The sequence below is a fragment of the Triticum urartu genome, chromosome 5 (genome assembly GCF_003073215.2).
Source record: "Triticum urartu cultivar G1812 chromosome 5, Tu2.1, whole genome shotgun sequence".
Taxonomy (NCBI): Eukaryota; Viridiplantae; Streptophyta; class Magnoliopsida; order Poales; family Poaceae; genus Triticum; species Triticum urartu.
In genome coordinates this window covers 309,204,468-309,218,162 of record NC_053026.1, presented here as the reverse complement: position 1 = coordinate 309,218,162, position 13,695 = coordinate 309,204,468, and positions in this window count along the sequence as shown.

Below are 13,695 nucleotides of genomic sequence, written 5' to 3'. Positions count from 1 at the left end.
GCAGCCACGTAAAACTTGCAACAACAAAGTAGAGGACGTCTAACTTGTTTTTGCAGGGCATGTTGTGATGTGATATGGTCAAGACATGACGCTAAATTTTATTGTATGAGATGATCATGTTTTGTAACCGAGTTATCGGCAACTCGCAGGAGCCATATGGTTGTCGCTTTATTGTATGCAATGCAATTGCGCTGTAATGCTTTACTTTATCACTAAGCGGTAGCGATAGTCGTGGAGGCATAAGATTGGCGAGACGACAATGATGCTACGATGGAGATCAAGGTGTCGCGCCGGTGACGATGGTGATCATGACGGTGCTTCGGAGATGGAGATCACAAGCACAAGATGATGATGGCCATATCATATCACTGATATTGATTGCATGTGATGTTTATCTTTTATGCATCTTATCTTGCTTTGATTGACGGTAGCATTATAAGATGATCTCTCACTAAATTTCAAGATAAAAGTGTTCTCCCTAAGTATGCACCGTTGCCAAAGTTCGTCGTGCCCAGACACCACGTGATGATCGGGTGTGATAAGCTCTACGTCCATCTACAACGGGTGCAAGCCAGTTTTGCACACGCAGAATACTCAGGTTAAACTTGACGAGCCTAGCATATGCAGATATGGCCTCGGAACACTGAGACCGAAAGGTCGAGTGTGAATCATATAGTAGATATGATCAACATAGTGATGTTCACCATTGAAAACTACTCCATTTCACGTGATGATCGGTTATGGTTTAGTTGATTTGGATCACGTGATCACTTAGAAGATTAGAGGGATGTATTTCTAAGTGGGAGTTCTTAAGTAATATGATTAATTGAACTTTAATTTATCATGAACTTAGTCCTGATAGTATTTTCATATCTATGTTGTAGATCAATAGCTCGCGTTATTGCTTCCCTATGTTTTATATGTGTTCCTAGAGAAAAACTAAGTTGAAAGATGATAGTAGCAATGATGCGGACTAGGTCCGTGATGTGAGGTTTATCCTCATTGCTGCACAGAAGAATTATGTTTTTGATGCATCACTAGGTGACTGACCTATTGCAGGAGCAGATGCAGACGTTATGAACGTTTGGCTAGCTCAATATGATGACTACTTGATAGTTTATTGCACCATGCTTAACAGCTTAGAATCGGGATTTCAAAGACGTTTTGAACGTCATGGACCATATGAGATGTTCCAGGAGTTGAAGTTAATATTTCAAGTAAATACCCGAGTTGAGAGATATGAAGTCTCCAACAAGTTCTATAGCTAAAAGATGGAGGAGAATAGCTCAAGCAGTGAGCTTGTGCTCAGATTGTCTGGGTATTACAATCGCTTGAATCAAGTGGGAGTTAATCTTCCAGATAAAATAGTGATTGACAGAATTCTCTAGTCACCATCACCAAGTTAGTAGAACTTCGTGATGAACTATAATATGCAAGGAATAACGGAAACGATTCCCAAGCTCTTCGTGATGCTGAAATCGACGAAGGTAGAAATCAAGAAAAGCATCAAGTGTTGATGGTAAACAAAATCACTAGTTTCAAGTAAAGGGACAAAGGGAAGAAAGGGGAACTTCAAGAAGAACAGCAAGCAAGTTGCTGCTCAAGTGAAAAAACCCAAGTCTGGACCTAAGCCTGAAACTGAGTGCTTCTACTGCAAAGGGACTGGTCACTGGAAGCGGAACTACCCCAAGTAATTGGCGGTTAAGAAGGATGGCAAAGTGAACAAAGGTATATTTGATATACAAATTACTGATGTGTATATTACTAGTGTTCGTAGAAACCCCTCGGTATTTGATACTGGTTCAGTTGCTAAGAGTAGTAACTCGAAACGGGAGTTGCAGAATGAACAGAGACTAGTTAAGGGTGAAGTGACGATGTGTGTTGGAAGTAGTTCCAAGATTGATATGATCATCATCGCACACTCCCTATACTTTCGGGATTAGTGTTGAACCTAAATAAGTGTTATTTGGTGTTTGCGTTGAGCATGAATATGATTTGATCATGTTTATTGCAATACGGTTATTCATATAAGTTAGAGAATAATTGTTGTTCTATTTATATGAATAAAACCTTCTATGGTCATACACCCAATGAAAATGGTTTGTTGGATCTCGATCGTGGTGATACACATTTTTATAATATTGAAGCCAAAAGATGCAAAGTTAATAATGATAGTGCAACTTATTTGTGGCACTGCCGGTTAGGTTATATTGGTGTAAAGCGCATGAAGAAAATCCATGCTGATGGGCTTTTGGAATCACTTGATTATGAATCAGTTGATGCTTGCGAACCATGCCTCATGGGCAAGATGACTAAGATTCCGTTCTCCAGAACAATGGAGCGAGCAACAGATTTGTTGGAAATCATACATACTGATGTATGTAGTCCGATGAATATTGAGGCTCGCAACAGGTATCATTATTTTCTGATCTTCACAGATGATTTGAGCAGATATGAGTATATCTACTTGATGAAACACAAATCTGAAACATTTGAAAAGTTCAAAGAATTTCAGAGTGAAGTGGAGAGTCATCGTAACAAAAATAAAAGTATCTACGATATGATCGCAGAAGTAAAATATTTGAGTTACGAGTTTGGCCTTCAGTTAAAACAATGTGAAACAGTTTCACTACTCACGCCACCTGAAACACCATTACAGTGTAATGGTGTGTCCGAACATCGTAACCGTACTTTATTAGATATGGTGCGATCTATGATGTCTCTTACCGATTTACCACTATTGTTTTGGGGTTATGCATTAGAGACAGCTACATTCACATTAAATAGGGCACCATCTAAATCCGTTGAGACGACACCGTATGAACTATGGTTTGGCAAGAAACTTAAGCTGTCGTTTCTTAAAGTTTGAGGTTGCAATGCTTATGTGAAAGAGTTTCAACCTGATAAGCTCAAACCCAAATCGGAGTAGTGCATCTTCATAGGATACCCAATAGAAAATGTTGGGTACACCTTCTATCACATATCCGAAGGCAAGTTATTCATTGCTGAGAATGGATCCTTTCTAGAGAAGGAGTTTTTCTCGAAAGAAGTGAGTGGGAGGAAAGTAGAACTTGATGAGGTATCTGTACCTGCTCCCTTATTGGAAAGTAGTTCATCACAGAAATCTGTTCCTGTGACTACTACACCAATTAGTGAGGAAGCTAATGATGATGATCATGTAAACTTCAGATCAAGTTACTGCCGAACCTTGTAGGTAAACCAGAGTGAGATCCGCACCAGAGTGGTACGGTAATCCTGTTCTGGAGGTCATGTTATTTGACCATGACGAGCCTATGAACTATGAGGAAGCGATGATGAGCCCAGATTCCGCGAAATGACTTGAGGCCATAAAATCTGAGATGGGATCCATGTATGAGAACAAAGTGTGGACTTTGGTTGACTTGCCCGATGATCAACAAGCCATAAAAATTAAATGGATCTTCAAGAGGAAGACGGACGGTGATAGTAGTGTTACTATCTACAAAGCTAGAATTGTCGCAAAAGGTTTTTGACAAGTTCAAGGTGTTGACTATGATGAGAGTTTCTCACTCGTATCTATGCTTAAGTCTGTCCGAATTATGTTAGCAATTGCCGCATTTTATGAAATCTAGCAAATGGATAAACAAAACTGCATTCCTTAATGGATTTATTAAAGAAGAGTTGTATATGATGCAACCAGAAGGTTTTGTCAATCCTAAAGGTGCTAACAAAATATGCAAGCTCTAGCGATCCATCTATGGACTGGTGCAAGCATCTCGGAGTTGGAATATACGCTTTGATAAGTTAATCAAAGCATATAGTTTTATACAGACTTGCGGTGAAGCCTGTATTTACAAGAAAGTGAGTGGGAGCACTACAACATTTCTGATAAGTATATGTGAATGACATATTGTTGATCGGAGATAATGTAGAATTATTCTGCAAAGCATAAAGGAATGTTTGAAAGGAGTTTTTCAAAGAAAGACCTCGGTGAAGCTGCTTACATATTGAGCATCAAGATCTATAGAGATAGATCAAAACGCTTGATAAGTTTTTCAATGAGTACATACCTTGACAAGATTTTGAAGTAGTTTAAAATGGAACAGTCAAAGAAGGAGTTCTTGCCTGTGTTACAAGGTGTGAAGTTGAGTAAGACTTAAAACCCGACCACGGCAGAAGATAGAGAGAGAATGAAAGTCATTCCCTATGTCTCATCCATAGGTTCTATAAAGTATGCCATGCTATGTACCAGACCTATTGTATACCCTGCCCTGAGTTTGGCAAGGGAGTACAATAGTGATCTAGGAGTAGATCACTGGACATTGGTCAAAATTATCCTTAGTGAAATAAGGATATGTTTCTCGATTATGGAGGTGACAAAAGGTTCGTCGTAAAGGGTTACGTCGATGCAAGTTTTGACACTGATCCAGATGACTCAAAGTCTCAATCTGGATACATATTGAAAGTGGGAGCAATTAGCTAGAGTAGCTTAGTGCAGAGCATTGTTGACATAGAAATTTGCAAAATACTTACAGATCTGAATGTGGCAGACCCGTTGTTGACTAAACTTCTCTCACAAGCAAAACATGATCACACCCTAGTACTCTTCGGGCGTTAATCACATAGCGATGTGAACTAGCTAGATTATTGAATCTAGTAAACCCTTTGGGTGTTGGTCACATGACGATATGAACTATGGGTGTTAATCACATGGTGATGTGAACTATTGATGTTAAATCACATGGCGATGTGAACTAGATTATTGACTCTAGTGCAAGTGGGAGACTGAAGGAAATATGCCCTAGAGGCAATAATAAAGTTATTATTTATTTCCTTATTTCATGATAAATGTTTATTATTCATGCTAGAATTGTATTAACCGGAAACATAATACATGTGTGAATACACAGACAAACAGAGTGTCACTAGTATGCCTCTACTTGACTAGCTCGTTGATCGAAGATGGTTATGTTTCCTAGCCATAGACATGAGTTGTCATTTGATTAACGGGATCACATCATTAGGAGAATGATGTGATTGATTTGACCCATTCCATTAGCATAGAACTTGATCGTTTAGTTTGTTGCTATTGCTTTCTTCATAACTTATACATGTTCCTATGACTATGAGATTATGCAACTCCCGTTTACCGAAGGAACACTTTGTGTGCTACCAAATGTCACAACATAACTGAGTGATTATAAAGGTGCTCTACAGGTGTCTCCGAAGGTACTTGTTGGGTTGGCGTATTTCGAGATTAGGATTTGTCACTCCGATTGTCGGAGAGGTATCTCTGGGCCTTCTCGGTAATGCACATCACTTAAGCCTTGCAAGCATTGCAACTAATAAGTTAGTTGCGGGATGATGTATTACGGAACGAGTAAGAGAGACTTGCCGGTAATGAGATCGAACTAGGTATTGAGATACCGACGATCGAATCTCGGGCAAGTAACATACCGATGACAAAGGAAACAACGTATGTTGTTATGCGGTCTGACCGATAAAGATCTTCGTAGAATATATGGGAGCCAATATGAGCATCCAGGTTCCGCTATTGGTTATTGACCGGAGACATGTTCTCGAACCCGTAGGGTCCGCACGCTTAAGGTTTCGATGATAGTTATATTATGAGTTTATGAGTTTTGATGTACCGAAGGAGTTTGGAGTCCCGGATGAGATCGGGGACATGACGAGGAGTCTCGAAATGGTCGAGACGTAAAGATCGATATATTGGACGACTATATTTGGACAACGGAAAGGTTCTGAGTGATTCAGGTATTTTTCGGAGTACCGGAGAGTTACGGGAATTCGCCGGGGAGTACATGGGCCTTATTGGGCCATACGGGAATAGAGGAGAGAGGCCAAAAGGAAGGAGGCGTGCGCCCCCCTCTCGTCCGAATTGGACAAGGGGTGCATCCCACTTTTCCTTGTTCCTCTCCCCCTCTTTCCTTCTCTCCTACTCCAACAAGGGAAGGAGGAGTCCTACTCCCGGTGGGAGTAGGACTCCCCCCTTGGCGCGCCCTTCTCCTAGGCCGGCCGCCTCCCTCCCTTGCTCCTTTATATACGGGGGCAGAGGGGCACCCCATAGACACAATAGTTGATCATTGATCTCTTAGCCGTGTGTGGTGCCCCCCTCCACCATAGTCCTCGATAATATTGTAGTGGTGCTTAGGCGAAGCCCTGCGACAGTAGAACATCAAGATCGTCACCACACCATCGTGCTGACGGAACTCTTCCCCAACATTCTGCTGGATCGGAGTCCGGGGATCGTCATGGAGCTGAACATGTGCTAGAACTCGGAGGTGCCATAGTTTCGGTGCTTGATCGGTAGGGCCGTGAAGACGTACGACTACATCAACTGCTAACACTTCCGCTTTCGGTCTACGAGGGTACGTGGACAACACTCTCCCCTCTCGTTGCTATGCATCACCATGATCTTGCGTGTGCGTAGGAATTTTTTTGAAATTACTGTCAGAGTAAATGACCACGGGTAGCCTAGCCGGCTTCCCCTGGCACTTCAGAAAAATTATAGCCTGATCAAGCCTCCGAGCTTCCAAGACATGGGGCCGCCTTCCCCCAGCCGGCTACCTCACAAGCCGGCTGCGCAAAGGTAGCCCAGCCCTGAAATCCTTGAGAAACAAGACCACGAGAAGGCCGACTTCCAGAAGCCGGCCATAAAAGGGCCGACTCCCAGGAGCCGGCCCCTCAGCAGGCGGCTAAGATCTTGCCCTCAGAGTCTGCACCCACATAACGATGACAAGACGGGGCATGGCTACAGTAAAGCCTGCCACCCCCGAATCCCGGTGCACGCATGGCCACAGTGCACCGTACGGGGCGGCCATCCCCGTCCGACGCGGCACTATTGCCACGATGATCGTGACGTCACCCACGGCGAGGGGTCAGTACGACCCGTGGGTGGCGGGCCCCCTCGGTCAGGGAGATCCCGAAGGTGGCCAGGCTTCCCACAGTCGGCCAAGGGAATGGCAGGCTTCCAACAGCCGGCCAGCTCTCTCCCTCCAAGGAGGTGCTTCATTAAGGAGACAAGAGAAGGTAAGGCTACAGTGATGAGCCGCCTCGCGGCGGCACTGTAGCCATGCTTACCACGACAAAGCCATCGTCACCAGGGGCAAGGTAACAGTAACCAGCCCCCGACAAGACCCCCGAGCGGTGGGGACGGCCTGTCGGCCAAAGGGTCGGCAGCCGGCGGGCCTACCAGTCGGCGGGCCCCACCAGTCAGCGGAGAAGCCGGCGGGCGTAGACACAGACGGCTGGGGCCCACGCCCAGCCGGATTACCATTGTACCCCTGGGGGGTAGGCCTATATAAACCCCCCAGGGTTCCCATGCAGGGGAGATCGCTCTTTGGATAGATTTTAGACACCACAAGGAGCAGAGGAGCGGGCTGGCCTGGCCCTCCTTCATCCTTTCACCGAATAGCTCAAGGAGCATTCTATAGCTACTCATTGAGCTAGTGATCATGCGGAGACCCCGCAGAGCAGCATTAGGGGTGTTATCTCCACGGAGAGCCCTGAAGCTGGGTAAGATTCACCGGCGTGCACGTCTTCGCCTTATCCCGTTTCTAGGCACCGGCGACGTTTTATTGGCTCCCATAATGATAAGCCATCCATTGGCATATGTCGCATCAACTGAAGGAAATATGCCCTAGAGGCAATAATAAAGTTATTATTTATTTCCTTATATCATGATAAATGTTTATTATTCATGCTAGAATTGTATTAACCGGAAACATAATACTTGTGTGAATACATAGACAAACAGAGTGTCACTAGTATGCCTCTACTTGACTAACTCGTTAATCGAAGATGGTTATGTTTCCTGACCATGAACAAAAGAGTTGTTATTTGATTAACGGGATCACATCATTAGACGAATGATGTGATTGACTTGACCCATTCCATTAGCTTAGCACTCGATCGTTTAGTATGTTGCTATTGCTTTCTTCATGACTTATACATGTTCCTATGACTATGAGATTATGCAACTCCCGTTTGCCGGAGGAACACTTTGTGTGCTACCAAACGTCACAACGTAACTGGGTGATTATAAAGGAGCTCTACAGGTGTCTCCAAAGGTACATGTTGGGTTGGCGTATTTCGAGATTAGGATTTGTCACTCCGATTGTCGGAGAGGTATCTCTGGGCCCTCTCGGTAATGCACATCACATAAGCCTTGCAAGCATTGCAACTAATGAGTTAGTTGCGAGATGATGTATTATGAAACGAGTAAAGAGACTTGCCGGTAACGATATTGAACTAGGTATTGAGATACCGACGATCGAATCTCGGGCAAGTAACATACCGATGACAAAGGGAACAACATATGTTTGCGTTGAGCATAAATATGATTTGATCATGTTTATTGCAATACGGTTATTCATTTAAGTAAGAGAATAAATTGTTGTTCTGTTTACATGAATAAAACCTTATATGGTTACACACCTAATGAAAATGGTTCGTTGGTCTCGATCGTAGTGATACACATATTCATAATATTGAAACCAAAAGATGCAAAGTTAATAATGATAGTGCAACTTATTTGTGGCACTGCCGTTTAGGTCATATTGGTGTAAAGCGCATGAAGAAACTCCATGCTGATGAGTTTTTGGAATCACTTGATTATGAATCACTTGATGCTTGCGAACCATGCCTCATGGGCAAGATGACTAAAACGCCGTTCTCCGGAACAATGGAGCGAGCAACTGACTTATTGGAAATAATACATACTGATGTTGCGATCCGATGAGTGTTGAGGCTCGCGGCGGGTATCGTTATTTTCTGACCTTCACAGATGATTTAAGTAGATATGGGTATATCTACTTGATGAAACATAAGTCTGAAACATTTGAACAGTTCAAAGAATTTCAGAGTGAAGTGGAAAATCATCGTGACAAGAAGATAAGGTTTCCACGATCTGATCGCGGAGACGAATATTTGAGTTACGAGTTTGGTCTTCAACTAAAACAATATGGAATAGTTTCACAAATTCATGCCACCTGGAACACCACAGCATAATGGTGTGTCCGAACGTCATAACCGTACTTTATTGGATATAGTGCAATCTATGATGTTTCTTACCGATTTACCACCATAATTTTGGGGTTATGCATTAGAGACAGCTGCATTCACGTTAAAAAGGGCACCATCTAAGTCCGTTGAGACGACACAATCTGAACTGTGGTTTGGCAAAAAACCAAAGTTGTCATTTCTTAAAGTTTGGGATTGTGATGCTTATATGAAAAAGTTTCATCCTGATAAGCTCAAACCCAAATCGGAGAAATATGTCTTCATAGGATACCCAAAGGAGACTGTTGGGTACACCTTCTATCACAGATCCGAAGGCAAGACATTCGTTGCTAAGAATAGATCCTTTCTAGAGAAGGAGTTTCTCTTGAAAGAAGTGAGTGGGAGGAAAGTAGAACTTGATAAGGTAATTGTACCTTCTCCCTTATTAGAAAGTAGTTCATCACAGAAATCTGTTCTTGTGACTACTACACCAATTAGTGAGGAAGCTAATGATGATGATCATGTAACTTCAGATCAAGTTACTACCGAATCTCGTAGGTAAATTAGAGTGAGATCCGCACCAGAGTGGTACGGTAATCCTGTTTTGGAAGTCATGTTACTAGACCATGGCGAACTTGCGAACTATGAGGAAGCGATGATGAGCCCAGATTCCGCGAAATGGTTTGAGGCCATGAAATCTAAGATGAGATCCATGTATGAGAACAAAGTATGGACTTTGATTGACTTGCCCAATGATTGGCGAGCCATTGAGATTAAATGGATCTTCAAGAGGAAGACGGACGCTGATAGTAGTGTTACTATCTACAAAGCTAGAATTGTCGCAAAAAGGTTTTCGACAAGTTCAAGGTGTTGACTACGATGAGAGTTTCTCACTCGTATCTATGCTTAAGTCTGTCCGAATCATGTTAGCAATTGCCGCATTTTATGAAATCCGGCAAATGGATGTCAAAACTGCATTCCTGAATGGATTTCTGGAAGAAGAGTTGTATATGATGCAGCCGGAAGGTTTTGTCGATCCAAAAGGAGCTAACAAAGTGTGCAAGCTCCAGCGATCCATTTATGGACTGGTGCAAGCCTCTCGGAGTTGGAATAAACGCTTTGATAGTATGATCAAAGCATATAGTTTTATACAGACTTGCGGTGAAGCCTGTATTTACAAGAAAGTGAGTGGGAGCACTACAACATTTCTGATAAATATATGTGAATGACATATTGTTGATCGGAAATAATGTAGAATTATTCTGCAAAGCATAAAGGAGTGTTTTGAAAGAAGTTTTTCAAAGAAAGACCTCGGTGAAGCTGCTTACATATTAAGCATCAAGATCTATAGAGATAGATCAAGACGCTTGATAAGTTTTTTCAATGAGTACATACCTTGACAATATTTTGAAGTAGTTCAAAAATGGAACAGTCAAAGAAAGAGTTCTTGGCTGTGTTACAAGGTGTGAAATTGAGTAAGACTCAAAGCCCGACCAGGGCAGAAGATAGAAAGAGAATTAAAGTCATTCCCTATGCCTCAGCCATAGGTTCTATAAAGTATGCCATGCTGTGTACCAGATCTATTGTATACCCTACACTGTGTTAAGCAAGGGAGTACAATAGTGACCTAAGAGTAGATTACTGGACAGCGGTCAAAATTATCCTTAGTGGAATAAGGAAATATTTCTCAATTATGGAGGTGACAAAAGGTTCATCGTAAAAAGTTACGTCGATGCAAGTTTTGACACAGATCTGGATGACTCTAAGTCTCGATCTAAATAAATATTGAAAGTGGGAGTAATTAGCTAGAGTAGCTCCGTGCAGAGCATTGTAAACATAGAATTCGCAAAATACTTACGGATCTGTATGTGACAGACCCGTTGACTAATATTATCTCACAAGCAAAACATGATCACACCTTAGTACTCTTTGGGTGTTAATCACATAAACGATGTGAACTAGATTATTGACTCTAGTAAACCCTTTGGGTATAGGTCACATGACGATGTGAACTATGGGTGTTAATCACATGGTGATGTGAACTATTAGTGTTGAATCACATGGCGATGTGTACTAGATATTGACTCTAGTGCAAGTGGGAGACTGAAGGAAATATGCCCTAGAGGCAATAATAAAGTTATTATTTATTTCCTTATATCATGATAAATGTTTATTATTCATGCTAGAATTGTATTAACCGAAAACATAATACATGTGTGAATACATAGACAAACAGAGTGTCACTAGTATGCCTCTACTTGACTAGCTCGTTGATCAAAGATGGTTATGTTTCCTAACCATAGACATGAGTTGTCAATTTGATTAACGGGATCACATCATTAGGAGAATGATGTGATTGACTTGACCCATTCCGTTAGCTTAGCACTTGATCGTTTAGTTTGTTGCTATTGCTTTCTTCATGACTTATACGTTCCTATGACTATGAGATTATGCAACTCCCGTTTACCGGAGGAACACTTTATGTGCTACCAAACGTCACAACATAACTGAGTGATTATAAAGGTGCTCTATAGGTGTCTCCGAAGGTACTTGTTGGGTTGGCGTATTTCGAGATTAGGATTTGTCACTCCGATTGTCGGAGAGGTATCTCTGGGCCCTCTCGGTAATGCACATCACTTAAGCCTTGCAAGCATTGCAACTAATAAGTTAGTTGCGGGATGATGTATTACGGAACGAGTAAAAGAGACTTGCCGGTAACGAGATTGAACTAGGTATTGAGATACCGACGATCGAATCTCGGGCAAGTAACATACCGATGACAAAGGGAACAACGTATGTTGTTATGCGGTCTGACCGATAAAGATCTTCGTAGAATATGTGGGAGCCAATATGAGCATCCAGGTTCCGCTATTGGTTATTGACCGGAGACGTGTCTCGGTCAAGTCTACATAGTTCTCGAACCCGTAGGGTCCGCACGCTTAAGGTTTCGATGACAGTTATATTATGAGTTTATGAGTTTTGATGTACCGAAGGAGTTTGGAGTCCCGGATGAGATCGGGGACATGACGAGGAGTCTCGAAATGGTCGAGACGTAAAGATCGATATATTGGACGACTATATTCGGACATCGGAAAGGTTCCGAGTGATTCGGGTATTTTCGGAGGTACCGGGGAGTTACGGGAATACGAGGAAGAAGCAATGGGCCTTAATGGGCCTTAGTGGGAAGGACCAGGAGGTGGCGCGCGCCCCTCCCAAGCCCAGTCCGAATTGGACAAGGGGTTTGGGGCGCGGCCCCTCTCTCCCTTCCTTCCCCTCTTCCCCCCTTTCCCCCCTTCTCCTAGTTGGACTAGGAAAGGAGGAAACCTACTCCAACTAGGAGTAGGAATCCTACTCCCCTGGCGCGCCCCTCCTAGGGCCGGCCTCCTCCCCCCTTGCTCCTTTATATACGGGGGCAGGGGGCACCCAAAGACACACAAGTTAATCCTCGTGATCATTTTCTTAGCCGTGTGCGGTGCCCCCTTCCACCATAATCCTCAATAATATTGTAGCGGTGCTTAGGAGAAGCCCTGCGACGGTAGAACATCAAGATCGTCACCACGCCGTCGTGCTGACGGAACTCTTCCCCGACACTTTGCTGGATCGGAGTCCGGGGATCGTCATCGAGCTGAACGTGTGCTAAAACTCGGAGGTGCCGTAGTTTCGGTGCTTGATCGGTCGGGCCGTGAAGACGTACGACTACATCAACCGCGTTGTCATAACGCTTCCGCTGTCGGTCTACAAGGGTACGTAGATCACACTCTTCCCTCGTTGCTATGCATCACCATGATCTTGCGTGTGCGTAGGAATTTTTTTGAAATTACTACGTTCCCCAACACCAACCACCCGACATTTGGCGCCCACCGTGGGGCCAGGTGCACCGTCGTCCGAAGACCTGCTCTGGACGGGAACCCTCTTCCTTCCCAACGTGCGTAGCCAGCCTGGCACGCCCGATGGCGCTTGCCCCGACGCGCTACAAGACGTCACCGACGCCTGCGCGGCGAGCTGCCTCGCCGATCTTCTTGGCGAGGCTCGCATCTCTGACGAGCCCGCATCCGAGACGGGCACAGACTGCCCCGAGAGCCACCTCGTCAGCCTCCTCGATCAACTCCACGTCTCCGGCGAGCTTGCCGCGGACTTGGAGTCGGTTGGCTCCACCGACCCGATGCTTGTTGACTCCGACACGACATCCCTTGACGCCTTCCCCACCAACATGGTGGTCATCAACGACCCTCTTCCTCGAGCCGATAGCAGCGGCAGTGCCATCACCGAGATACTGGTTATCAGCCACGGCGCCCCCTCAGGTGAAAACGCCCACGACGCTCTGCAGGCGACGCTGCACGACTTATCCGTCCCCATCCCGGCCGACGCGGATGCCAAGACATTGGAGGCGCGCCGCCTCGCCCTCGTTGCGGAGGGCCAGAGGCTCGCCACCATGAGACGCCTCACCGAGGCTCACCAGCGCGAGGTCGAGCGTGCCGCCTTCGGCACGCCGCCTCCCGACGGGCCGAGCCGCGTCGGTATCTTCAAGAAACACGGCGCGGCTATCGCCGACATGTTGGGAGCAGACCGCCCAGTCTATGCCACGCCTCTCAAGAACTTGCGCGCCGCCCAGGCGGCCGCAGACGAGTTGAATGGGCTGGGGCCTGATGAGCTCCCCTACATGACCAGACGCATCCAGCAACTTATCGACGCGGC